General features: G+C 43.3%; 1 protein-coding gene across 3 annotated transcripts in view; it reads left to right on the top strand.

Annotated features, from left to right (window-relative positions):
- Positions 1-26,793, top strand: part of COL8A1 (collagen type VIII alpha 1 chain) — a 98,984-nt gene that overhangs the window by 11,494 nt on the left and 60,697 nt on the right. The window contains exon 2 of one of the 3 annotated variants that reach the window (XM_083438359.1): positions 13,553-13,641. The exons of the other annotated variants lie outside the window; for them this stretch is intronic. The gene's annotated coding sequence lies outside the window, so the exon portion shown is untranslated. The remainder of the gene's footprint in view (positions 1-13,552; positions 13,642-26,793) is intronic. 3 annotated transcript variants of the gene reach the window in all.

Raw genomic sequence — 26,793 nt, 5'->3', positions numbered from 1 at the left:
AGAACACATTTCAGTGATCGCTTGCTGCTGTCAATGAATAGTCTCCAATCTTTGGGTTCATACTGTGGCACTCCAGGCTTGAGCAGAAGCTGCACAATATCTGCACAGTACACCAAGTCCTTCTCTTCCGAGAAAAAACGGAGGTACTCTTGATGCCTGTTGCAGAAGAAGCTGATGCGAGCACTGTCAGAGAGGTGGTTTTTTCCCTTCAATCTGGATGCCAACAGTTCGGCAGAGTCCCTTGACAAGCTGAGGTCGCGAACTAGATCATTCAACTCCTTTTGGGAAAATGGATGTGGAGCATCATCTTCAAGAACCATTTCTTCTTCTTCATGTCCTTCAACACTGGAGGCATCTTTGTCACTAATGTCAGGAAGTTCTCCGAAGATAGGCACTGGAATTTCATCACAATGAGCTACAGGACGACGTGCTGATTGAAGATCAGGATACTTGAGGCTGCTCCGGTTCTTTCTGTTGATCCCCGTCACATCAACAGCGCAGAAGTAGCAGTCAGTGACATGGTTAGTTGGTTCCCTCCAAACCATGGGAATTCCAAAGTTCAGACTCCTCTTGCCATTGGTCCACCCACGTAGAGTCTCAGTGCATGCCTTGCACACCATGTGTGGCGCCCAAGCTTTATCCTGGTCACCAAGTTTAATACCAAAATAACTTCATGCTTTGCCGCACCAATTTATGGAAGGTTTCGAGGTTTTATGACTTCAAACTGATCCCTTTTTGACATAATCACCCAGAACTATCAGACCTGAATACTTCTTGTCATTAAAATAATAATTTTGAAACAAAACAATTATTCGACATGGCATTTTACCCCCACCAACTTCTTCTAAAATGCTCCACACAAGCGTACATGTGAACAAAAACGTAAAAAAATGACATGTGGCCATAGCTCAAAAACTTGACCTGATTGAGCAAAACCAATGTGATTTTTGGATTCAGTGCATCAGATTCATCCTAAATCAACTGAAAAAACGGAGACAACAAATTTGTTGTTGACCAGTGTTATTCAATACAGGATTGTCTGCCATCTCAAAATATACCTGTCTTCCAACAACAAACCCAGTTGATATCAGTCAGTGCTGTATTTCAGAACCTACATTCAGAACCCATGTCTGTTACTTAAAATAATTTCTTTGCAAACTGCTGAACTGAGGCCTGTTGTATGTACGGTGTTGCAGATAACAACTTCTTATTCTTTGGCTAGAGTTGTCAATATTAATGGCAGGTTTTTGTTGTTGTTGTTGTTAAAATAAATAAATAAAATACTGTCCTTCATCACAAGATATCAGGACGCTTACATATTTGAGGCGATAGTTACTTCAAATTCAAATTAGTTACATCAAGTTCATGTTCTTTCTTTCAGAATTCTGGCATGAATTCCATTATTTCATTCATTCAGCTTCTCTGCTGAATCTCTGTGGTGTCACCTTCCTTTTTCCTGGTGGTCTAATGGCATACTGATCCCCATGGCCTATTGATTATTTGGCAAGTTTTCCATTTTTTAAAAAAAATATTCTTAAAATTAGCGAATTCCCTGTTTGTCTTATTGAATATCTTTTGATTTAGTAAGTTTAAATATCTTGGGCTTTATCTTACCAAACATATTTTTAATGTGCATTCATTATGATTTGTGCTCATGGCGATAGCAGGGCAGTTTATACGCGATCCCACTTTCCATGCTGTTTGTGCCTACAAGTGTTTTGGAGGAGACATACTGATTTGTTTCCAAACAGTGCATGTCCCCTAAGTTCTGCTGCAATCCTGTAACTTTCTATCCTTTCAAGTACAGTGGTACCTCAGGTTAAGTACTTAATTCATTCCAGAGGTCCGTATTTAACCTGAAACTGTTCTTAATGTGAAGCACCACTTTAGCTAATGGGGCCTCCTGCTGCCGCCGTGCCGCCGGAGCACGATTTCTGTTCTCATCCTGAAGCAAAGTTCTTAACCTGAAGCACTATTTCTGGGTTAGTGGAGTCTGTAACCTGAAGCGTATGTAACCTGAAGCGTATGTAACCTGAGGTACCACTGTACTGTACTACAGAAGCTGGGCGGGTTGGGGATGGGATATCTGTTTTCACTGCCACACTCCACTCCAACTTTTGTTCTTTAGTTCTCATCACCTTAGTTTTTATGCCTCCACTCCAGTTCTATGCAGAGTTGTGATCCATCATACCGGCAGAAAAATAGAATTTGGCTGCTTGCCTCAGGCAGCTGCAGAATGAGCAAGAGATATTCAGTAGAGCTGAGCTGAAATTTCTCAGAAGACATTTTTTCTGAGATGTCTCTTTTTCTTATCCCACTCGCCAAAGAGAAAAGGCCATGGCTGACTTTTTCTAAATATTCCTCACCATTTTTTTTATTGGCTGCCATTACCTTCCCACTCCTATCAAAACACACACACAATATATCCTGGAATGATGCTAGATCTAGGTCACTGTGAAAGATGTAAAAATGGCGACTAGGTCGCTGAAAGAGTTGCTGCTGTTGCCAGGGCAGCGGCAACATAAAATAAAGGGTGCGGAAGGGGAAGAGAAAACCTGAGGGCAAGAAAGACGAAGAAGCCTTGCAGCTACTAGTGCTAATAGGGAGCGTTGACACTGAGAAGCTGTTGGAGAATTTCTTCTCCCCTGGAGAAAATTGATGAAATGACTCCTGCAGTTTCTCTGCCCACTGTTGAGGGTTAGAGTTCTGACAAACCATTTGTGCACAGCTATTGCATTCAGTTTTCCAGTATTTCTATGGGATATAAAAAATCTTTTATATTTTTATATATGTTGAAAGCCACCCAGAGTGGTTGGGAAAACCCAATCAGATCAGTGGGGTATAAATAATAAAATTACTATCATTATTATTATTATGGAATAAGACATCCCTATTTTCATCAGAGAAATCGTTTGGTGGTATGTGATTTGGGAGAGATCTGTGGAGTTCTACTGACGTGAACATCCTGGCTGGGGTCTTTTCTGGGAGACTCTGGAGATATACAAGCCCTAAATAATCATGGAAGGCTTAAAATGTGCTTAAAAATGGATTCCATGTTTAAAAAGGTAAAGGTACCCCTGCCCGTAATTCCATGTTTAGGAGTCAGCAAAATGGCAAAGAGGTGAAAGAAGCTTCCTTTAACACAGGAGTGGGCAACCCTGTTTATTAGGGTTGCCATATTCTGGGAATCAGAAACCTGGACACGCCCCCCCCCCCCACCATCAGGGCACATCCAGAATTCGCAGTAGCTCTCCTCTTCACTCCTTACAAAGAGGGGAAAAGAGTGGAAAGGGGCCAGGAACATACCCCAAGAGTATGTGGTCCTCCCACCGCAGCCCTGGGCCTGCTGTCCATGTGTAAGCATTGCTGTGTGTCTGGGGAGGGACGCGGCTGGTGCTGTGGGTTAAACCACAGAGCCTAGGACTTGCCGATCAGAAGGTCGGCGGTTCGAATCCCTGTGACGGGGTGAGCTCCCGTTGCTCATTCCCTGCTCCTGCCCACCTAGCAGTTCGAAAGCACGTCAAAGTGCAAGTAGATAAATAGGTACCTGCTCTGGTTCGCCAGAAGCGGCTTAGTCATGCTGGCCACATGACCCGGAAGCTGTACGCCGGCTCCCTTGGCCAATAAAGCGAGATGAGCACTGCAACCCCAGAGTCGGCCACGACTGGACCTAATGGTCAGAGGTCTCTTTGTCTTTTTTGTGTCTGGGGAAGGAGAGAGGCTTTGCTATTTTAGTATTGCCCTGCAGGCTTCCCCAGAACACAGATCATGCAGAGTTCCAGTATCTAGGGAAGCCTCCATGCAAAGGATGGCCTTCAGATGGCTGTGCTAAAGCGTGGGTGGCAGGCTGGGGTGGCAGGACTGGGGTGGAACTGTGTGACCTGTGGGCAGGGCCAAGAGCACTGTTTCTTAGCCTCTGTCTTCTCTCCTTCCCTGTTGGCACAAGTAGAATGTGAAGTGGGATGCTACTGTGCTACAGAAATGTGTGCATTTTCTCTAAAATTCAGGGGACCATGCAGTCCCAGCTGTCTATGGCAATGAGCACAATGCACGCTCTCTCTTTCTCTGTGTGTGGCTTTGATTGTCCCCTAAATCTTAAGTCTCCCTGAGGAATTTTAAGCTTTAATGTTAAGACTCGGCTTGCCAAATGCAACACTTTTATATTATGGATTCCCTACCCCACTCCCCAAAATCTCAGCCCAGCAGTGTTCGTAAGGGAGGAAGCCAAATTAGGCGGACATAAATTGTTTCTTTCTTTTTTCTTTTTACAAGCAAATTTAACTAAGGAGAATTGGCCCGATCCTACTTTGTGCTAAATTTAATTCAGCTCCACTTTAGAACAGTTAAGCCAGCACCTTCCACTGGCATCCACTTCTTATAAAGCACATTCTTTGAAAGAGGAAAGAAATAACTCTCTGCTCATTTCCACTTGGCCAGCAGATGAAATGTGCCATAGTAGCAGTCACATTGTTTGCTGCAGAAAATGCTAATTTGGACTTTAGGAAGAAAGTCCCTCATGTTTTAGTTGTTCCAGAAATGCCATTACTTGTCAATGTGCGCTGGAAGTAAAGAACAAGGCAATGTTGAAAAGTGAGCTTTCCAAAACAGTCCAGGCCAAAGCTGATTCTTTGGTTTTTCATAAGTAATAAATCATATCCTTAGCTTCAAAGGGGACACGGCCACAACCCCAAACCGAAAGACTTGGGATCATCAAAGAGCTCTGTGCTCTCCATTAAACAGCTTTGTCCAGCCCTGCTGAGAAGCATACAAGAAAACTTTTTTTTACATATGGAATGGATTCTCTAAGGAGATGCTGACCATGGTCAAAAGTATTGTGAAGTTTCCCAGTCCCTTCCCCGTGTGAGTCTTGGTTGGCCTGTGTGGCATGTTGCCAGCCCACCACAGCTGTCAATCAGGGTGGAACAAGAGTGGAGCCTTCTCAGAACTAAACAAAAATGAAGCATCTCAGTGCTTGGGAAGAGTACAGTTGCAAGGATGCGATATAGTAATAATAATAAATTATAATAATAAATTTTTATTTATACCCCACCCTTCCCGGTTCAGAAAACCGGGCTCAGGGCAGTTAACAACAAATTTAAAACACTTAATTGATGCAACAAAAACAGCATAAAATACAGTATAAAATGTGAATAACAATATATTCAGAATTCAAAAATCAATTTAGGGGGAAAATCCACCCAATAAACATTAGATGATCACCAGGGCTAGCTGGCTAAATTAGTCCTATTTGTGCCAGCGAGGAGACATGGGGAGAATTAGCTGTGGGATCTCAGAGCGGGTAATCTTCATAAAAAGGGGAGGGGGAAGGAAGGGGAATAAAATGATGGGTTGGGGTCAGAGGCAGGCTGGATAGGGGTTCCTATGTCAAAATATGAATACAGTGGTGCCTCGCAAGACGAAAAGAATCCGTTCCGTGAGTCTCTTCGTCTAGCGGTTTTTTCGTCTTGCGAAGCAAGCCCATTAGCGGATTAGCGCTATTAGCGGTTTAGCGGCTATTAGCGGCTATTAAAGGCTTAAGGGATTAGCGGATTAGCTGCTAAAAGGCTGTTAGCAGCTTAGTGCCTTAGAAAAAGGGGGTGGGGAGCGGAAAAAACCCCACAGGAATCGCAAGACATTTTCGTCTTGCGAAGCAAGCCCATAAAGAAATTCGTCCTGCGAAACACCTCCAAAACGGAAAACCCTTTCGTCTAGCGGGTTTTCCGTCTTGCGAGGCATTCGTCTTGTGGGGCACCACTGTATTTTGCCATGTGGGGTGGGAAATGGCCAATTTGTCAACAGGGATGACTGCTTAAAGCCTGGTGCTTGCATCATGCAGAAAGAGCTAACTGTGTAGTCAAATGTGGTTGCACATCTGTCCATGGGGACTCTTGGCTGTGCACAGAGGAGCCAATTTGTGAGGGAGTTTGAGGGGGCAGACTGATGTCATGCATGCAACACTGGAGGAGGCAGGGGCGGAGGCAAATGCTACAGCAGCGTGGCTTCAATGGCTGGCAGCTCCTGCTGCTGCCGCCGCTGCCACTAGCCAGGAACTGCCACATGCCACACAATTCCCTGCTTGCCCAGGGGCTGCTTCCTGCCTCCTTCCCCTGTGCGGCAGGAGATGAAGCCACACCATGCTTGCTCCACGCTTGGTGTCCTCTGCCCCATGATTTCTTCAGACATTGAGGCGCCCAGCCTCTCCTCAAAAAATTTGGAGGGGCCCTAAAGAGCTCAGCCTCTAGGAGACGTCACCGCTGAATGTGCAGAACCATAATATGGCTCTTCTCCCATGGCAAATGTTTTTGGAGCTGAATGCTAAAGTTGTAAGCTCACCTATGTAGGTAAAAAATTTGGTAGACCTCAGTGGGATGGTTTAACTTGCACAAGGTTAGGATATCAATTGACACAACTAATCACAGTTAGAACAGGCCACAGTCCCCTGCATTTGGACACCACAAGGAGAAAAGCTGGTAGGAGATGGGTTGATGGTGTGAGCCTAAGGCTCATGCAGACTCAATGCTAAAACCATGGTTTAGACCGCAAACCATGCTTCAGCATTAAGTCTGAACTATGCTTATAAATGATTGCAGATCAGTGTGTTAAGTTGGATTTGGTTTTGACCACGAGTGACCTGCATTGTCTTTCAACCATTCCTCATACGACTCAGCATCCAGACCCCCAGCTATCCTGGTTGTCCTCCTCTGGTTATGCTCTAGTTTGTCATTCTCTTTGAAATATGGTGCTCAGAGCCAGACACAGCACACCAGTGTGATATGACCAGTGCAGAAGAAAGCAACAAAACTACTTGTTATCTGGACACTATGCTCCTCTTAGCTCTTTCTAAGATTGCATTTGCTTTCTTAGCTGCAATATCACCCTGCTGACTCATGCTCTCTAGGACACATGGAACCTTTTCATGTTTACTGCTGCCAAGTCAGGTCTTCCCCAGACTACACTTGCTCCTTCGGGGCTCTGTGTGCCTAAATGCAGGACTTAACATTGATTTCTGTTGAATGGTTGTTTTCGGCATGGGCCTGCCCTGTCAATATCGTTTTGAGTTGTGATTCTGTTTTCTGCGGCGTTTAACTATCCCTCCAGCCCTGTGATGTGTTATCTGCAATGTGTGGAGAGTGAGTGTGTGTGATTTATGTCACATCTGTTTTGAAGAGGGCTTATATGTTCCTGCAAAAAGTAGCATGGTGTAAAGGGAATGGGGGACAAATGGCTCATTAATCCTAGACTTGGTCATTGATCTGGCAGCTGCATAAAGCAAGGTTGACCTCTCTTCTGTTCTCCATTGTCACCATATCTGTGGTGTTTCCCCGTTCTACCTGGTAGGTATTGTTCGAAACCAATTTTCCATTTGTTTCATATTTGTTTCTTGGTTTTAATATATGTCTGGAAAAGTTGCTACTCATTATAGAAGGGATAGGCAGTTGGACATTTATCTGGGAGACTTAATAAACCATTTAAAAGGACAGTTGATGATGATGGAAGAGAGCAAAACAAAACCCAGCCAACAGGTTGGGAAAGAAAACCACACAAAGTTTTAGAAAGCTTTCTTGGCGTGCAAGGGTGTATACACAAGTTTTGCTTGTAATTTAATAGCAGTTGAAGAACTAGCTGAGGAATAGACCGAAATAATGCTAATGTAACTGTTACATCCACCCGCAAGCACAGCTAAAGCACATCCCATCACACAGTCTCTTTTTAGTAAACGGCCTTGGATATTTCTAATGCAGAAAGACTGGAAATCTAAATCTAAATAATTGTATGACCATTAGTTACTTTTGATTATCTCTTTCGTAATTGTAGGTCTTTAATTTGTTTTTAATGTTTTAAATTGTTGGGACCCTAGGGTGAAGGGCAGGTAATACACAAAAATAATTAATAGTAATAATAGTATTAGTGGCTAGCTGCTTTCTGTTCATCAGCATCAGCATCAAATCACTAGTTTTATTAGAGCATGGGATGAATATGCCAACTTCTTTCCATGCCTTTTCTCAAGGCCAAACCATGGGCAACCATTAACAGAAAGCAACTATTATCCTCACTGTCAGAATCTTGCTCCTGCTTCCTATCTTACAAGCAGAAGTGTGGTTGTAGCCATTCTGTGGTGTTCCCACACTGCTCCTGCCTCCACCCATGCGGTTGCCATGCGTCTGATGAAGTGGGCTTTTGCTCATGAAAGCTCATACCACAATATATTTGTTACTCATTAGGGGGCCACATAATTCTGTTTATTGCTGCAACAGGTTATTACAGCTACCTGTCTGCTGTTTGTGAGGTGATTTCAGCAGTTTGGCTAAGGTTACAGATGTGTATTAACACTGCAGAACATTTATTTTAAAAAGTTATTAAAAGTTGTAAAATGCATTTTTAATAACCAAAATGTGTTTTACAGTGGTGCATTGGGTTACATACGCTTCAGGTTACAGACTCCAGTAACCCAGAAATAGTACCTCAGGTTAAGAACTTTGCTTCAGGATGAGAACAGAAATCGTGCTCTGGCGGTGCAGCGGCAGCAGGAGGCCCCATTAGCTAAAGTGGTGCTTCAGGTTAAGAACAGTTTCAGGTTAAGAACGGACCTCCGGAACGAATTAAGTACATAACCAGAGGTACCACTGTATTAAAGAGATTTAATTATACACTATCATAATGTAGTCAGATTTTTGTTTACTGACATTGTAGACACACTATACCTTTAATGCACATTCAAAGCACCTTTCTCTTCTAAAAGAATTCTGGGCACTGTAGTTTGTTAAAAGCTGCTGGGCATTGTAACTCTGTGAGAAGCAAACTACCGTGGCCGGTGTTCTTTAAGGGAACGAACATGTTTTGAATATGCTTTAAAGGAATGGTGTGTACATGAACCTTTAGTACACAGTACCCTTCCCCTCACCAAAATTCAACTTGAAAGAAGCATTATCTTGTAGCCAATAGACTAGGTTGTGGGGTGTGTTTGGTTATGGTGTTTGTGTGGCACTGGCACCAGTTTCTTTAGTTTGCCATTGTGCCTACAGGCCCCAAAAGGCTGGCCACCTCTGGCCAAGAAGAATGTTAAATTAATATTGGGGTTTTAAATGAATTCACAGTATTTGCAGTTAGTCACTTTCCTGTGGTTTGCAGCTGAGGCAAACAACTTGATTCATTGGTCAAGCTACTCATGAAACAGTTATACATGGGCGGGAAGGGGATGTGGTAGATTTTTTTGAAAACTGACAAGGATGACTGGATTGTGTTCTCCCTGATAAGATGAAGACCGTTGCATCACGTTAGTCTCTTTGTTCAGAAATGGGTGCAGAGGGATGTTGAGATGTGCACCCAAAATCTGTGCTCCAGATATGACGGTACAGTCGCTTCGCTTGATGATGCCTGATGAATGCTTCAGGAAATTTGCCCCTGTGTGTGTGAAGCTGAGCTCTTTGGAGAATTGCAGCTTCAGCCACTTGGCGAAAAACACTGGAAAACTGTACCAGCTCCAGAAACACAAACCAGATCAGTTAATTCCTATCCTGGTGCCTTAACCGCAAGTCTATACTTGTTCCTTAAAAATAAGTGGAAAGGCTAGGCATGGGCAAAATCCAAAGTGCCAAAGAAATGCAGATATCTGAGTCAGCCAAGGAAAAGGCCAGATGGCTGTAGGTAAGCCAGAACACACTGGCAAAGAGTGTTAAGTTGTTCTTAGCTCTACCTGTTCCTTTTTGTAGCCAGTCTCCTGGCAAATTATATCCATACAAACAGTGCTTTTTTCAGGGGGGATGCAGAGGTATGCAGACCTCTAAACATTTGGTGAATCTTTGTACTTTTGTCCATTTACTGTACATGGTACCTCAGGTTACATACGCTTCAGGTTAAAGACTCCGCTAACCCAGAAATAGTGCTTCAGGTTAAGAACTTTGCTTCAGGATGAAAACAGAAATCTGGCTCCGACGGTGCGGCAGCAGCAGTGGTGCTAAAGTAGCTAAAGTGGTGCTTCAGGTTAAGAACAGTTTCAGGTTAAGAACAGACCTCCGGAACGAATTAAGTACATAACCTGAGGTACCACTTTAGCTAATGGGGCCTCCCGCTGCCGCCGCGCCGTCGGAGCACAATTTCTGTTCTTATCCTGAAGCAAAGTTCTTAACCTGAAGCACTATTTCTGGGTTAGCGGAGTCTGTAACCTGAAGCATATGTAACCTGAAGCGTATGTAACCCAAGGTACCACTGTATTTATTTTTTCCCCATTTGAACAATAAAATGGTGACTTTCTTGAGTCAAAATGAGAGTACCCCTAAACATTTTTTTTAAAAGAAGCACTGCATACAAATATGCCTTTCCACAATTTCCACCACAAGGAAATGGCTGGCAGGAATGGCCTGAATCTTGGGACATGTTTTGCAAACTTTTTCATCCCTTGCAAAAATGTGGATGGCTGGCTCCTGCCCTGACCCCCCATTCACCTTGAGGACGCTGGCCTTCAGTCTGAATTGCTCCTTACCTTCAGTCCGAATTGGCATGTGACGTGGACACATAGCCAAATCTGATTAGCTGCAGAACTATGATCTCATTATGTTTTATTACATACTCCTGCTTTGGCAAGGATCACTCTGGGAAAGGAGCAGCTGGTGGTGGGGAGGAGTTGGGGGCTCTGGAGCAACAGCAGAGGGGGGAGCGGTTTTTGCAAACCTAAGCAGTGATAAGAATAACAACCTGCAAAGTTTCCCCACCTAACCTGGAAAAATGTATGTTGGCCAGTGTGTGGCACAGCATTAGTACAGTACTGAGCTCTTTCCTTCGAAGAGACTTGGGTTTAAATCCCTGCTCAGCCACAGAGTTCAGGTCAGTCACAGGCTTATTGTGAGAATAAAATGGAAGGACGGAGAGCTGGGTGGAGTGCCCTCAGCTGCTTCGAAGAAGAATGGAATTAAAGATGTAGTAACGAAATAGCCCATGCACCCTTAACTTGGGAAGCGCTCTTGTGTAATTTCTGGAAAAGTTATGGAGTTAATACTTTGGAAAGTTGCTTGTCTGTTTGCTATCCAGTTGGACACATCTTAAAGATGTCATCATCAAATTTTGCATGATGATTCCTGGGATCAAGGAGCAGGTTTCCGTCTGTGTTTGGCTACCACTGGACTCCATTTTGAATCATGATGGTGGACTGAAACTTTAAGAATTGCACTGATTTTGCTGTTGTTTTGTAGAATTCCAAGCCATGGCGGCTTTGAAGCTGGTAGTATGCTATACAGTGGTACCTCGGATTAAGTACTTAATTCGTTCCAGAGGTCCATTCTTAACCTGAAACTGTTCTTAACCTGAAGCACCACTTTAGCTAATGGGGCCTCCTGCTGCTGCTGCGCTGCCAGAGCACAGTTTCTGTTCTTATCCTGAAGCAAAGTTCTTAACCTGAAGCACTATTTCTGGGTTAGCGGAGTCTGTAACCTGAAGCGTATGTAACCTGAGGTACCACTGTACTCCTAGAATGAGATGAGGTGATATCCATGCATTTTTATCTGGATTTTTGCAGTGCATGATGGCTCTGCAGGCATTCTGTTTGAATTACAGAGGCAAGTGGAACTGCATGGGGAGAATATACTGATGCTGCCTTTCCTAGCCATTGCATAATTGGTGTTACACACATAGGGTTTCCAACACAGGGATGGTAAGCTTGGTTAACCAGGGTTCTCTTTTCCACTTTGGAAGCTCTATGTGTTGGCTATGGCATCCCATTTCAGAACAATGCAGATTGCTTGCTGGCCATTACTGAGTTGGCAGGACTTCCCTTGCCCATTCCTACTTGCTCCTATGTGCATTCAGACTGCACTGCTCAAAAGGGCTATATTCTAATGCTAATCTGTTTTGACATGGCTCCTTGAATCTGAGCATCTTAAGATCCTCAAATTCCACAATAAATTCTGCAAGCAGTAAATCTAAGATTTTTATTAGAATATTTATGCATATTACAGCCTACTTAATCCTTCTGCTTCTGCATGCAGCATGTTCCATTGCCTTCTGATGGATTGAAAAAGAAAGCTTCATATAGATTGGAATGGCACTCTTGGGGCCAAACAAAAGGAAAACAATGAAGCTGATTGGCGGTAGAATCAGGGCAGGCATTCTAGCTATGTTCCAATTGAATTCCATTTCACACATTATTAACTTCTGGAATTCAACACCGCAAGATGTGGCAATGGGCACTGGCTTAGATGGCTTTTCAAGGGAAGGTTGCCATTGATAAGACCTATTAGCTAAGGAGCGACCTGGCTTGGAGGCAATATGCCTCTGACTTTCAGCTACAGCGAGGGGGGGAGGGCTGTTGCTTTCATGGCCTACCTGTGGCCTTCATGGAAGCATCTGACTGGGAAACAGGATGTTAAACTAGATGAATTGGTAATTCAGCAGGGCTATTGTGCTCTTAAAGTACTGATGCCTGAGGTGGGTGCCAGGAGCAGGTCAGTAATATCTCACACAGTGTCAATGAAGCTAACTCTTTTATTCAAAGTGTTATGTACTGAAGTTCTCGCCCTGGCCACCAGGAGTATTGTGTATGTAGTTTTCACTCAGGTCCACGTCAGTTATTTTAGGCGGGAAACCCTGGGTGGTTGTTGCTACATTGTCGACAGCCGGCTGCCTATAAAAGCAGGCCGGCTGAGCTGTTTGCTGTTCAGTTCTGCCCAGCTTACAAATAAAGAGCTGCTTTGGAGAAATCGCTGTGTCGTCTGCTATGTTCGCCCACAACTTAACACACAGGAACAAATAGCTCAGGAGGCTAGGCCTAGTGAGCACAGCAACTCTTCCCAGTAGATCTTGCCCCAATGAAGCAGTTGTGAGGACTGAGGTCCTCTCCTTCCCATAGTTACCTAAGCCTCCTCCCCGACCAGGTCCTTCCCCAGCAACCTGAGACTCCTTCACCTTCTCTCTCTTTGCTCCACCTTCTTATGGGAGACTGGGTGCGGGGAGAGAACTGGTTGCTGCAGGAGGGAGAGACCCCTGGCTTCTTCATTAGCCTCTTGGCCCCTCTCGTCTTCAGCCTCTGCTTCTGATTCTGGACTGCTCTCTGCCATAGCCTTTTCCTGCTCACTAAACCCTGTTGCCTCTTCAGCCTCTGACACCACCTTCTCCCAGCCTGTTCCCTCCTCTTCCTCTGCCACTCATTGTGTCCCACCACCAATCCCCTGGCTCTGAGCCTTCTTCCCTTGGGTGTTGCTGGTGCCTCTTACCACTCCTTAGCATCCAACCAGTCCATAACAACTGATGTGCCCCTTTCAAACTCCAGTTTCTAATTAGGGGTGGGTGAATATGCTAGTTTGGGTTCTCTCGGTTTATCATTTTTCCAATCTTAAATTCACAATTTGCAGCTTTTTAAATGAAAGAAAAAAATCTCATGAAAAATTGCCAGCATTTTAGTACAAATTTCTCCTAGTCAGCACATTTTTCTATGCAATTTCTCCTACATTTTTTTTTACAAAGCAGTACCCATATAGAATGCCTTTTTGTATGTTATTTCCACTAATATATGGATTTTAATCCACAGTTTAATATAGGCACTTTTTGTACATATTGCTTGCAGGAGAACAGCATTGCAAAATTTGGAGAAGTGCCAATTTCGAAGGGCAGCTGTGTTTCAGTTTGCATGTTGTCTTGGAAAGTGCTACTTTTGTAAGTTTGCCTTTACAATTGCTCCTCTGTCGCTAGTTCTAATTCTCGTTCTGACCAACATGCAGATGATGGGTTGGTCTCAAGTTTTTGCCTGGGCTCCCTTTTGAAATAGTTTTCTGTCCATAGTGTTCAAAGTGTTACTTTCTATACTAGCCTCTTTTTTATTATTTATTTTTATTTATATACCGCCCTATATCCACAGGTCTCAGGGCGGTTCACAGAATAAAATCAGAATATAAAACCACAAAATACATAATCAAAATAAAAACAACAACCCAATAACCCTCCCCCAATACATTCTAAAAGGGCATAGGATGTCAATCAAATCAACCAAAGGTCTGGTTAAAAAGGAACACTTTTGCCTGGCGCCTAAAGCTGTATAATGAAGGAGCCAGGCGAACTTCCCTGGGGAGAGCATTCCACAGACAGGGAGCCACTGCAGAAAAGGCCTGTTCTTGTGTTGCCACCCTCTAGATCTTTTGTGGAGGAGACACATCTTGCAAAGACACAAAGTAGGGCCTCAGAAGATGATCTGGACTGATTGTGATACTACTGAGGCTGTTCTGGGAGTCCATCCAGTGGATTATGCCTGCAAGATGGAGAATCTTATGTATTCAGTGGTCTGTTTGCCTGAGCTTGAGTCTGGACTAAGGATTCTGAGCCCCTGTGTTCTGATTTGATGCATGATATCCAATCACAGATCATTTCAGGATTGGGGCCTCTGCCATTAGCCCTTAAACTCTGAGCCATGATTTGCAGCTTTGAAGTTTAGACAGCCAATCACATTGCGAGTGGGAGTGGCCCAGGCCTTCAGAAATGTATATAAGCAGTTGCTTTGCCCCTGTTTGTCTAGTTCTGTTAATTTAATAATGGTTTTTGCCGTTATCACTGTGCCTTTCCTCGTGGGAACCCTCTCATTTCTCTTCTCAGCATCCAGACTTGATGTGCCATGATGACCTAGTTGCTGTTCATTTTACTGGTGCATAAATCATTTAAATTGTGATGTAATCACAGCTGAGTAATTTGTGTGTTTACAAATCAGCAACGCTAACAGGGGAGCTCGCTGGCTAATTGATGGATGGAGACTGAACTGAGACTTTGTACAAGCCCACAGTTCAGCTGTGCCTTGTCTCATCGCAGCTTTGGACAGCTAAACTTGTTCCGTGATATTGTGATGAATAGTAAAATCAAATAAGAAAGACGGATGCCTGCGCCAGGACAATTTTGCACACTATCTAGAAACTGGAGGGAGTTTGTTCACTTCCTTGTCACATATTTACAAAACATGGGAAGCATTAACATGAAGGCGGTGGAGCTGCTTTAATGAGCAGCAAGCATTAAGGGGAAGGGCTGTAACGTAGTGAGACAACAAGTGCTTTGTATGCAGAAGGTTCCCAGATTCATTCCCCAGCAACTCCAGGTAGGCAGGAGAAAGTTTTCTGGCTGAATTGCTGGAAAGCTGGCTGCCAATTAGTACTGATAATACTGACCAGCTGGACCCTTGGTCTAACCCAGGCAGTTGCCTGCATTCCTATGTCCCTGGGTCACTGTCACTGCCTTTCATTTTAAAACTCCTGGAAAAAAGAGGCAGCTGAAGGAATTTCACTCTAGACCAGAAGCTTTTAAACACTGATGTTAGTTTTAGTATTTATATCCCAGAGCCAGTGTGGTGTAGTGGTTAAGAGCGGTAGTCACGTAATCTGGGGAACCGGGTTCGCGTCTCCGTTCCTCCACATGCAGCTGCTGGGTGACCTTGGGCCAGTCACACTTCTTTGAAGTCTCTCAGCCCCACTCACCTCACAGAGTGTTTGTTGTGGGGGAGGAAGGGAAAGGAGAATGTGAGCCGCTTTGAGACTCCTTAAAGGGAGTGAAAGGCGGGATATCAAATCCAAACTCTTCTTCTTCTTCTTTCCACCTTTCTCTCAAGTTGTGTTTCAATGATTATTTATTATTCTTATTATCTTTATATCCTGCCTTTTTCGTCGGCGGGACTCAAAGTGGCTTACAAATTAAAACAAGAATTATAGAAAACGTAGGAAAAATAATTTAAAAACAACCAAACATCAGTAGAATTAACTGTCTGTCTGTCTCTGTCTCTAATTTGTTTACAATATACACATAATTACCATAAACCTTTTAAAAACAAGATTATAAAATACAAAGCATTAAAAGCAAACTGTTCAAAAGCAATCATCAAAATAAAACAGAACACATTTAGAACGAGCAGTTAAAATACAGTCCACCTTGACAGCAGCTCAGTGATCAGCATTGCCTGTTCCTTCGTCGTGAAAGGCCTGCCTGAACAGGATGCTCTTAACCAGTCAGGAGAAGAATAAAGAAGGAGGAGATATTCTGTCTTGGGAACACTTCCCACATCAACTTGTGTGCCCAGGAAACCCAACATGTCTGCCATGGAGTGGCAGAAGCAGTGGGGCGGGCAAAGCCTCTTGCACTCCTGCCACTGACCCACTTCTTGTATGACCCAGCTCCTGGGTAGACCAGCCCAGTAGGCAGTGCAGGGGGCTACAGCATAGCTGTCAACTTTCAGATTTTAAAATAAGGGATCAGCAGCCTCAAAAATAAGGGATCAGCAGCCTCACCTGTCCCGGGAACAGTCTACGGGATATCTAACAATCCGGGATAGCAGCAGGAAACAGTGCTGGAATAAGAGAATTTCCCTCAAAAAAAAGGGATGGTTGACAGCTCTGAGCTACAGGGAGAAAAAGGAACCAGGGCCACCTACCCACCCACATCTTGCACTTCAGTTTGCAAAAGCCCCGGAACTTGTGAACTTCTGTGAAGAACTGCTTTTGCAAAGGGAAGGGCTACTTTGGATCCAACCACAGCATTATTTTCCTTCTTTCCCTCATTAGATTTGACTTGTCAGTTTGAGGTGTATAAGCAAATGATAAACACCAGCAGCCCAGATTTGAAAACGTAATGTTGGATCTTTCTTAATCCAGACAAATGTATTTGCTTCCCGTTGCTTCTTGACAAGTAAAATCTCCACCCGCCCCTCCCTGCTTCTTCCCGATCCACCCAGCCACAGGGCAATTACATAGGCTCATGTCTTTGTCCAAGTCTCTCGTAGAAAATTCATTCTTTCATAAGAAGAAGTAGTTAAGCTTTGAACTTTCCATTTTTTTTTTGGAAAAGCAAGAATGGAAAAAATGTTTTCATGGGAGAAGAGTGTGCATTTTGGATCTGTCAACTGCTTTTCGCTTATTTTGAGCGGGGGAGGGGGACCCAACTAGAGTATTAGCTGCAATCCAGTCTGGTGTCTGATAAGCCGCACACACTAACTTTGGATTGAGCAGATGAAATACTACTACTTTCATTCTTCTCCAACACTCATTCATATTGTGGAATAGTTTCTCAGAGTTTTGGTTCATTATAACAAGCACATAACTGCTGCAGAAATGCAACAGGTAAACAACAACAACCAACAACAACAACAACGTTTGCACCCTACCCATATGACTGGGTTTCCCCAGCCACTCTGGCCAGCTTACAGTGCATAAAAAGGCATATCTGTTTTATGAACTTGCATTGATTTTATACTGGCCTGTCCATTTTGACTTCCCCCAGAGAATACTGGGAACTAGTTTGGGGAAGCCGCTGGGAACTCTGTTAAGGATTGTTAATCTCCTCATAGACTTCCAAGTCCCCAGAATAGAGGGAATACCTACTCACCAGTTTGCCTCTGTGGTATAGATATGACAAATGAAAGAATCTGGCATCCTTTGACAGAAGTTGCAGGATATAGAAAGCAAGGAAGGTGTCCAGGGAATATTGAACTGTGGAGATTTGAGGGGTTTGTACATAAATTTTATGAAATAAATAACATTTGAAATGTCAATATAATGGTCACAACCACCATAAAGCAAGTATTCGTAACCCAAAAGAGCACATTCTGTTTTCCTGTGCTGGCTTCATATTAATTTTATTCCTGCATTGCAGGGGGTTGGACTAGATGACTCTTGGGGTCCCATCCAACTCCACAATTCTAATATCAAGACTTTACCCAAGCCTCCTGCCAACCAACATATCCCAAATATCTGAATAATGTTCGGCTAAAAGGGAATGTTGGCAGTAGGATAAAAACTTTCCTATACCCAGGATTCACATTTGTCTGAACATTATCCAGATTGAATAATCATTGGGACTGTGCTCTTATATGACCAATACATTAGAGCAGGAATGAGGAACTTCAGGCTCAAGGCCCAACCATGGCCCTTCATTTCTCTATCTGGCTCTTAGGACTTTCCCTAGGCCACACTCCACATTGGGCCTGCTCCACACCTTTCTGCTCAAGTGCTCTTGACCAGCTGGAATGTGTCCTTAAACTATACTAATGCTTCTTGCTTGGTTTGCTGGATAGGGTGGGGAAATGTGTGTGTAGAAACCTCAGACTGGAGTGTGGTCTATTCTGCAAAGGTAAGAGCCATATACAGTGGTACCTCGGGTTAAGAACTTCATTCGTTCAGGAGGTACATTCTTAACCTGAAACTGTTCTTAACCTGAGGTACCACTTTAGCTAATGGGGACTCGCACTGCCTCCGCCTCATGATTTCTGTTCTCATCCTGAAGCAAAGTTCTTAACCCGAGGTACTATTTCTGAGTTAGCGGAGTCTGTAACCTGAAGTGTCTGTAACCTGAAGCCTCTGTAACCTGAGGTACCACTGTATATAATAATAATAATTTATTATTTATACCCCGCCCATCTGGCTGGGTTTCCCCAGCCACTCTGGGTGGCTTCCAACCAAATATTAATACAGCATCAGACATTAAAAACTTCCCTAAACAGGGCCACCTTCAGTTGTCTTTTAGAAGTTAAATACTTGCTTATTGCCTTGACATCTGCTGGGAGGGCATTCCACAGGGCAGGCACCACTACCAAGAAGGCCCTCTGCCTGGTTCTCTGTAACCTTGCTTCTCACAGTGAGGGAACCGCCAGAAGGCCCTCGGTGCTGGACCTCAGTGTGCGGGCTGAACGACGGGGGTGGAGACGCTCCTTCAGGTATACAGGACCAAAGCCATTTAGGGCTTTAAAGGTCAGCACCAACACTTGGAATTGTGCTCGCACATCCATTGTTCCGCACACTTTTGGCTCTGGTCCCACTCATTTCTGGCATGTGGCCCCAAGAATGTTTCCTACAAAAGAATGTGGCCCTCAGGAGCCCCCACCAAAGCATTAGAGATTCTTAGTGCACAGAGGCATTTTTGCTGGCTTCTTCAGAATTGCAGAACTTCCTGTCCCAAGAGATCTGTTAAAGAACAGTAGATGGCCATTTTTTTGTTAGAGTTTCACAGACTCATAGATAAATGATGATAGAATCAGAATCAGAATCAGAGAATCATAGAGTTGGAAGCGACCCCAAGGCTCATCTAGTCCATCCCCCCCTGCAATGCAGGAATCCTATCTAAAGCATCCATGGCAGGTGGTCATCCAATCTATGCTTAAAAACTTCCAATGAAGGAGAGTCCACCACCTCCCAAGGGAGTCAACTCTACAGTCAAACAGCTCTTACTGTCAGAAAATTATTCTTGTTGTTAGTCAGAATATCCTTTCTTGAAACTTGAAGCCACTGGTTCAAGTCCTACCCTCCACAGCAGGGGGGGAAACAAGCTTTCTCCATCTTACCTGTGGCAGCCTTTTAGATACTTGAAGATAGTTATCATACCTCCTCTCAGTCTCCTCTTTTCCAGGCTAAACATACCCAGCTCCTTCAACCATTCCTCATAAGGCTTAGTTTCCTGACCCTTGATCATCTTGGTTGCCCGCCTCTGCACACATTCCAGCTTGTTAATATCCTTCTTAAATTATCTTGATTAATAGCTTAGACGTATCTAGTCTGTAATAGCTGAGCTTTCAGTTCTTCATTTCTGACTCCCCTTGAAGCATTCAAACACATACATACAATATGGATGCACATGCGTGTAGTGATCAAACTGCAGCCTTGATGTGATTTCAGCTACATCCACAAACAGATCTTTTCATGGTCGCGTGTGGCATTTTAGCACTGCGTTGGAGAACATGGGCACATCAGTAAAAATAAAGAATTTTGATGCAATTGTACGTCATTCACATCAGAACTGCATTTTGCAGTCTTTGATTGATGGTGGACACCTGCATTTGCAGCCAGGCTGGTGGTGGTGGTGGTGAGATGTCAACAAGTGGTAGGAACTGAGAGTTGATGAAAACTCTGCATGCTCGAGTTCCAGCTTGAATTCCTTATTAAAAGCACAACCCACAAGGCGTGGAACGCAGGGCAGAGCAAACCCTCTGAGCAGTCACAGAATGGAATGAGGAAGCTGGCTCATCCTGAATCACTTGCCAGTTGAAGACTTGGCATAATCTCTGAGATGGTCTGAAAAACGGGTTTTAAGCAAACATGACTCGTAGGCTTCCCCCTCCTTTTTTATTCTCTTCCAGGGCTTAATAAAATTTCCTTAATTCTCAAACTTTTTCCTGTCTGCTTTACATACCATTCTTTCAACCATGAGGAGATGAATTGGTCCAAAATCAGCTCTTGGCTCTTCTGTACTTTCCATTCAGAATGTGTCTTGTTACATTCCGTGTTCCTATCTGAATGTTACATTGGAGGTTTTTCTTTCTTCCTGAGCTCAAATGCATGCTATGTTGTGTGGGCAGTAAAAAGAAGAAGGGGGGGGGGGAGCACACTGTTCATCTTGACTTTCTCAAACTAGGTTGAACCAAAGGTTTTAAGAGTAATTGAAAACATATTTTTACAACCGTAAAGAGACGGTTAGGCGTGGAAGCCATAGAAATATATTCAGAGCCACATTCTTTTCTCAGCGTTTATTTCTTAATAAAGTGTAATCTTGCACCTAAGGAACCCTAAAAAAAAAGTCCATTGTGCTGGAGAGCAAAGCCTTGAATGGCACATAATGAAGATTGGTGCAAATTAGATGAAGGGTTCCAATACAGTACGCTAAGCCTTTAATCAAGTGGGAATGGAAATGTTTAGAACCTTCTGACACACATTAGATGCCTTGTATGCCTCCACACAGGTGGTATCAATCTAAAAAAAAGCCCAAAAAAACAGGACTTCCAGTTTTAGGAGCAAGCAAAAAAAAAATAAACACACATGCATGTATTTAGGTGCTTATACGGAATATGGCCAAAGCTCATTTTTTCCATTAGTCAAGGGGACACTCAAAACAGCTGGATTTTTCAAAACATGAATTAATTGCTATTTTCATTCAGCTAGACCGAAATAGAGCTGGTGAAGGGGTCAGTAACGATTCTGGGAGGGGTGTGCCTTGCAGTTGCCCTGCAACCCTGTGGGTACCAACTGTATCCTTCAAGGAAGCAACTTCAGTGCAGAGAGCGAGGGAACTGATGGCTGGGTACATCTGTGCTTGGCTGCAGGCATAATGGCCCTGAGGAGGGGAAATTCAAGTGTGTCCATGTAACATGCAGTAAGAACTCATGCAGATGAGCCAGTGGGGATGTAAAGGATGTGCGGAGCAGAGTAAGAACAGGGCAACTTCTAAAATAGCATCCCAGCAGCCATACAGCATGTTCTGGGAGAATGTGGTTTCCCCATGGCAGCAGCACTTCATTGAAGAGACTGTCTGGACTAGGGATGGCTGAGTCAGACTATTTTCTGTCAATTTCAAACATATTACTGTATTTGGCATGCCTGCTCTGTTCCTTTTCTGTGGTTTTTTTTTTTTAATGAACAAAAATGTATATTTTAATGCATATTTTATCACAAAATGCACATTAAGTGCATAATTTGTCTCCACTTATTTTATTCCAAAATAGGCAAAATAGACATTTTAAATGCATTTTTGTGTGTTTTTAGCCAAGGCCTGTATTGCAAGATTTGGAGAAATGCAAAATCTGATTGACTGCTATGTTTTGATCAACCCATTTTTTCTGCGATCTGTAAACCCGGTCAGTTCATGTTGCAATTCACAAATCAAACTCCTTGAGTATCACTACTCTGGGGGCTCCCCCCTTTCATTATAAATCCAGAGGGTTAGGGATAGCACACACGTTAAATAAGGTAATTTATTATACCTGAAGAGTTGGGAGGAAGAACTTTGTAGGGAGAGTAACAGGATTGAAATGTGTCAGATGGTTTTCTAAAACGAAAACCCATCCTCCATGGCACTGTTGTGTGCCTTCTTTACATTAATTGGTGCAGATCTTTTCTGTGGCATCACATATAGGTCAACATTTAAAATATACACAGAAACCAGGCTAATGTCAAGGTTTCAAAGCCTGTCAAAGCCCACACCCCAACAGGGGTCTGACTGCCAACCACAGAGCCCAGGCCAGGTACAGGCTTTGATAGGGGCTTTGGTGTATAGCCTTAATAGGCTCACTTCTTGCTGCTTGTGGTACTGGGTGGTCACCACTTACATTTCCCACAATGCCCTTGAGTGACACTGTGTTAACATTACTAAGGGATTTAAATGGTGGCCACTTGGCCACCCAACACTGAACACCATGAGAAATTTAGAGGGAGGGAGCTGCCTAGTGACTCTACATGGCGATGTCAGGTTTGGCCAGAGCCCTTTGGCTCTTCTTTTCCTCCTTGCTCTTCTTACTGCCTAATCACATGCCATCACTGAATATAAGTGGCAAACCATGCCTACCCAAAATACATAATAAAAGCATAAATGAGAACAACCCAATAATCTCTCCCTCCTCAACATGTTTTAAAGGAACATTGGATGTCAATCAGCCAAAGGCCTGGTTACAGAGGAACGTTTTTGCCTGGCGCCCAAATGTGTATAATGAAGGCACCAGCTGAACCTTCCTGGGGAGAGCATTCCACAAACGGGGAGCCATTACAGAGAAGGCCCATTCTCATGTTGCTACTCTCCAGACCTCTCATGAAGGAGGCACACGAAGAAGGGCCTTAGAAGATGATCTCAGGGTCCGGGTAGGTTCATATGGAGAGAGGCGGACATTGCGGTCCTGAGCGCTTGACACCGTATGGCTGCAATTGCGGTCCTGAGCGCTTGACACCGTATGGCTGCAAAGGAACAATCACAATCTCAAAATGAGTCCACAGTTGTTCCTTGGCTGTACACTGGCTGTGAGTGGCTCTCTGTGGTTTCAGATGAGGTTTCCCCCTTGGTCCTACCTAGAGACGCTGAGAACTGAAGCTGGGACCGTTTTCATGCAAAGCATGCAGTCCACAGCAGTAGCCACCAGTGTGGTGATATGTGTTTTTATATTGAGCTACTGCAACTATGTGGTGGCTGATGGGAAGGCAGGCCTAGTCAACTTGGCACAGGTGCTACATGAAGTACCATTGGGCCTATGTGTAGCAGTACATATACTGGGTGAACCAGGCCTGACTTCCCAACTCCATATTGTTACATGCCTGGGTCTTTCTCTTTCGGCCACTGGTCTGAATACTGCAGCTTGGGGGCCTTTGTATATTGTGCAAAGAGGTAGTTTCTATCCTGAAAATAGGAAGTTGATTCAAAGCCAGGCTCACGCTTTCCTCAGTCACTTTAACTCCACACAAGGTTCACAGAAATTTAATCCAGGAGGAATATACAATCTGAAGACGGGATGTTTCTTTTCAAAAGAAACAGAGTGTATCCACAGAGCCGGCACTTGTGCTGCGACTCTGCTGGATAGTCCTCCGGCATTATAGAACATTATAATTAACACCAGGTGACTTGGAGGAGTTTGATGAACAGCAATACATTGGGGGGGGGGGGCCTCCTGTACAGCCACCTGTAAATCATCAGAACCTTTCCCTTAATGAAGGCTGTGGTAGAGAAATTCTATCTCTTTTCATTCTCATCAGTGGTGCTGGAAAGGGTGAGAATGTGTGTGTGTGTGTGTGTGTGTGTGTAAAAAAAATTAAAATGAGGTGCTGGTACTCATATCTTTATAAAATGCCGTCATGTGTGTGCGCAGGGGGGAGAGATGAGGCTTCTCCATACGTACCATCACAGAAAAGCCACATACGTATATGAAAATGAGATACCAGCACACACCAGAAGAATTTCCTGTCTCCAGTTATTCAGAGCTACAAACTGGCAGTTCGGACATCATGAGATGGCCTTGGAAATTTCCAAAAGATTGCTTTTGTTTTCCGGGACTTGAGAATAAATACACAACCCTCTTGTTTTCCTTTGAAACCATAGGGACTGGAAACAAAAAACAACCCACATGAAAAGAATGGAGCTAATATGCTGAGGATTCAGAGGAGAGTTTTTAGGAAGGTTCTTGAGAATCTGTGTGAGTTCATTCTCCTCATTCTTACTCCAAAGAGCTCAGGGTACCATGCCCCCCTTTCCCCTGTTTTATTCTTACAACAACCTGTAAAGTAGATTAGACTGAGAGGGACAGCGACTGCTCCACGGTCCTCTGAGGAGCTTCATGGCTGGTTAGGTATTTGAATCTGGATCTTCCTTATCCTTATTCAACTCACTCACACTTTCCCCTGCCTCTTCTCTGCCCTGAAAAGTGATGTAATGGCTTTGCTCATATCCAGCTCTTAATATAATCAACTTGCAGAACTATTGAGACATGACATTTGCAAACTGTCATGTTCCTACTTTTAAGGATGAGAGCAGAAGTCCAGCAGACTAAACTATCAAATTATTGTGATGATACAGTCTAATTTCTTGAATAAGACGTAGTAGAAATAAGTAATGACAACAACAATTTGCTATTATTAATTGAAGCTTTCCAAAGAACTTGGGTTTCTTTATACTTCTATTGAAAACTATATGCCAAGTAGGCTTTGCTTTTTGGATATAAGAAAATTACTGTCACTATTCCATTTCTCATGACAAATGATCTTTATAACGGAGACCAAGAGGGCTGTGTTTATTTTATTATATCCTATTTATATCCCATCTTTCTTCTATCATGGAATCCAAGGTGGCATGTGTGTAGTTTCCAGGAATAGGAACATGGGAAGCTGCCTTATATTAGGGCAGAACATTGATCCATGTATCTCAGTATTGTCTACACTGACTGTCAGTGGTACTCCATGGTTTCAGGCAGCCCTACCAGGAGGTGCTGTAGATTGGATCTGGGACCTTCTTCATTCAAAACAGATGTCCTACTACTCAGTTATGACCTTTCTTACTTTGCAATAACATATTGATAATGTGTGGTCTGAGAGAACTCCTATTAAAATTGTTGGAGATTTAGTCAGAAGCATCCTTCTTTAAAACACATGTTTTTACAATGCCCTACACTTACTAGGTTTTGGAGAAAGTAGTGGATTACAAGTAGTGGATTACATGAATATGACTGTGCAGAAAAATATTCATAGGAAAATATTCTTTTGAGCTACATATGTGGAATGTGACATCTGGACAATGTAAATGGCTATTTCATGCCCCTTTTGTGACCAAAATACTGATACTGATGCACTGGAAAGATGAATGTACAGGTCCATTTAATCAGTGGATTAAAGATATGACTACAGTTGCAAATTATGAATGGACTGCTTATAGATGTAGACTTTGCATGGACAAATATAGTGTTATCTGGAACGCATTCATAAAAAATATAATAGGTTTCTTATATACGGATAATAATACTTGTACGTTAGATAAATATAGAGAGAATTGTAATAGTTAACTTTTATAATGATACACCTTTTTTAAATTATGTTCAATTAAAGTTTTCCTTAATTTAAAAAATAATAATAACATGTTAGTCCTCCCAACTTTAGACTGGAGAACTGTGTGTGCTAGGACTGAAATGAAAGATCAATAAAAGATTTTTGTGGTGATAGTGGGGAAGTGAAAATGGACCGCTGAACATGTTCTGGAGGCAGCAACTTCAGGGAACATGGTTAGTCTTAGCAGTGGTGGGCTTTCTTAAGACTATGGCAGCAGCAAACCTTTCAGATTTTTACCTCTCAGAATGGCTCCAAACAGCATTGTTCCAGGGGAAATGGTAGATGGGCTGCAGAGCCTATCACAGATGCCCCACCCCCAATTTCTCCACCCCACAAAAAAATAAATACCTCCTCTTTAATGTATGGGCTGCAGAATTTGGGCCATTTGTAGTATGCGTGCGCACACACACACACTCCCAACCCTTGTGTCCCCTTGTTAGTTTGTTAATTTGTCAAACCAAAGTTTCCTGTGAGGTTCAGACCAGGAAACTGTGATTAGAGTGATCCACTCAAATACAGGTTGCATACCAGAATAAACCAGTGGTTTGTAATCCTGGTTCGGAGGATTTACTCAAACGACAATTTGTCGATTTGGACAATACTGAAAAGCTGTGCTTTGACAAGCTAGGATGCGTTCTTTTAAACCAGGTTCACAAGGAGAAGAAGGACCATGCATGCATAGGATTTGTTTGGTTTTCCAAACCATAGATTGGAGGATTAGAGAACACAATGTCAGAATGGAGCCACTAAACTTTACCAAATAGATCAGTCTCATTTCTTTCTGTCAACAAATCCATTTGTGAGTTTGATTTTTCTTCTTCACCTTTTTAGGGTTTACTTCTCATGCATTTACCTCTGCCCCCCCCTTTTAAAAGAAATCACAAATAAAAATGTTACGCATGTACAATAATGCTGAGAAGTCCGAGAAGGGTTCTAATCTTACTATAATTAGTTTTTATTGAAAAGGCCTGCTTCTTTTTGTAGCTGAAAGCTTCCAGCTCCTGCTTTCAAATCCACCCTTGGTATAGAATATCAAATTTTTGGTCTCATTGTTCATGTTCTTGGTTTGGCATGGAAGCATACAGTGAGAGGATTTGGAGATGTCCCTGGAAAATTTTTACCTTCCCCCTTTCAGCCAGAACCAAAGATCCAGCTCTACTGCTTTCAGAGTCTCAAAATTCCTACAGTTCACCTTGTCACTGAGTAGACAGGCCAGAACTTCCTGTGCCTACCTTCCTCCCAGACAGGTGATTTCCCTCTGATAGTGCTCATCGTCTGTTCAGGAGGAGTCACCCTTGAATGCAAAGGTGGATTGCTGTGCTTCAGCAGTGCTGAATGGGGTCACCATGCCATGGACATCTCTCCTAAAATAAGATTGGAACTCAAGACACCCTTCATGTCACAGCTCACCAAACCACTGAGTCATTGCATCAGCAGAAAATATGCAGACTCCCATTTTTCTGGAACTGCCCACAGATCATTTCGGCAATCTCACTACTCAGAGGTT

This window comes from Podarcis tiliguerta (genome assembly GCF_965153285.1).
Source record: "Podarcis tiliguerta genome assembly, chromosome: 4".
NCBI classification, from domain to species: Eukaryota; Metazoa; Chordata; class Lepidosauria; order Squamata; family Lacertidae; genus Podarcis; species Podarcis tiliguerta.
Note: the sequence above shows the minus strand (reverse complement) of the source record. Positions and strands in the feature narration are given on the sequence as shown.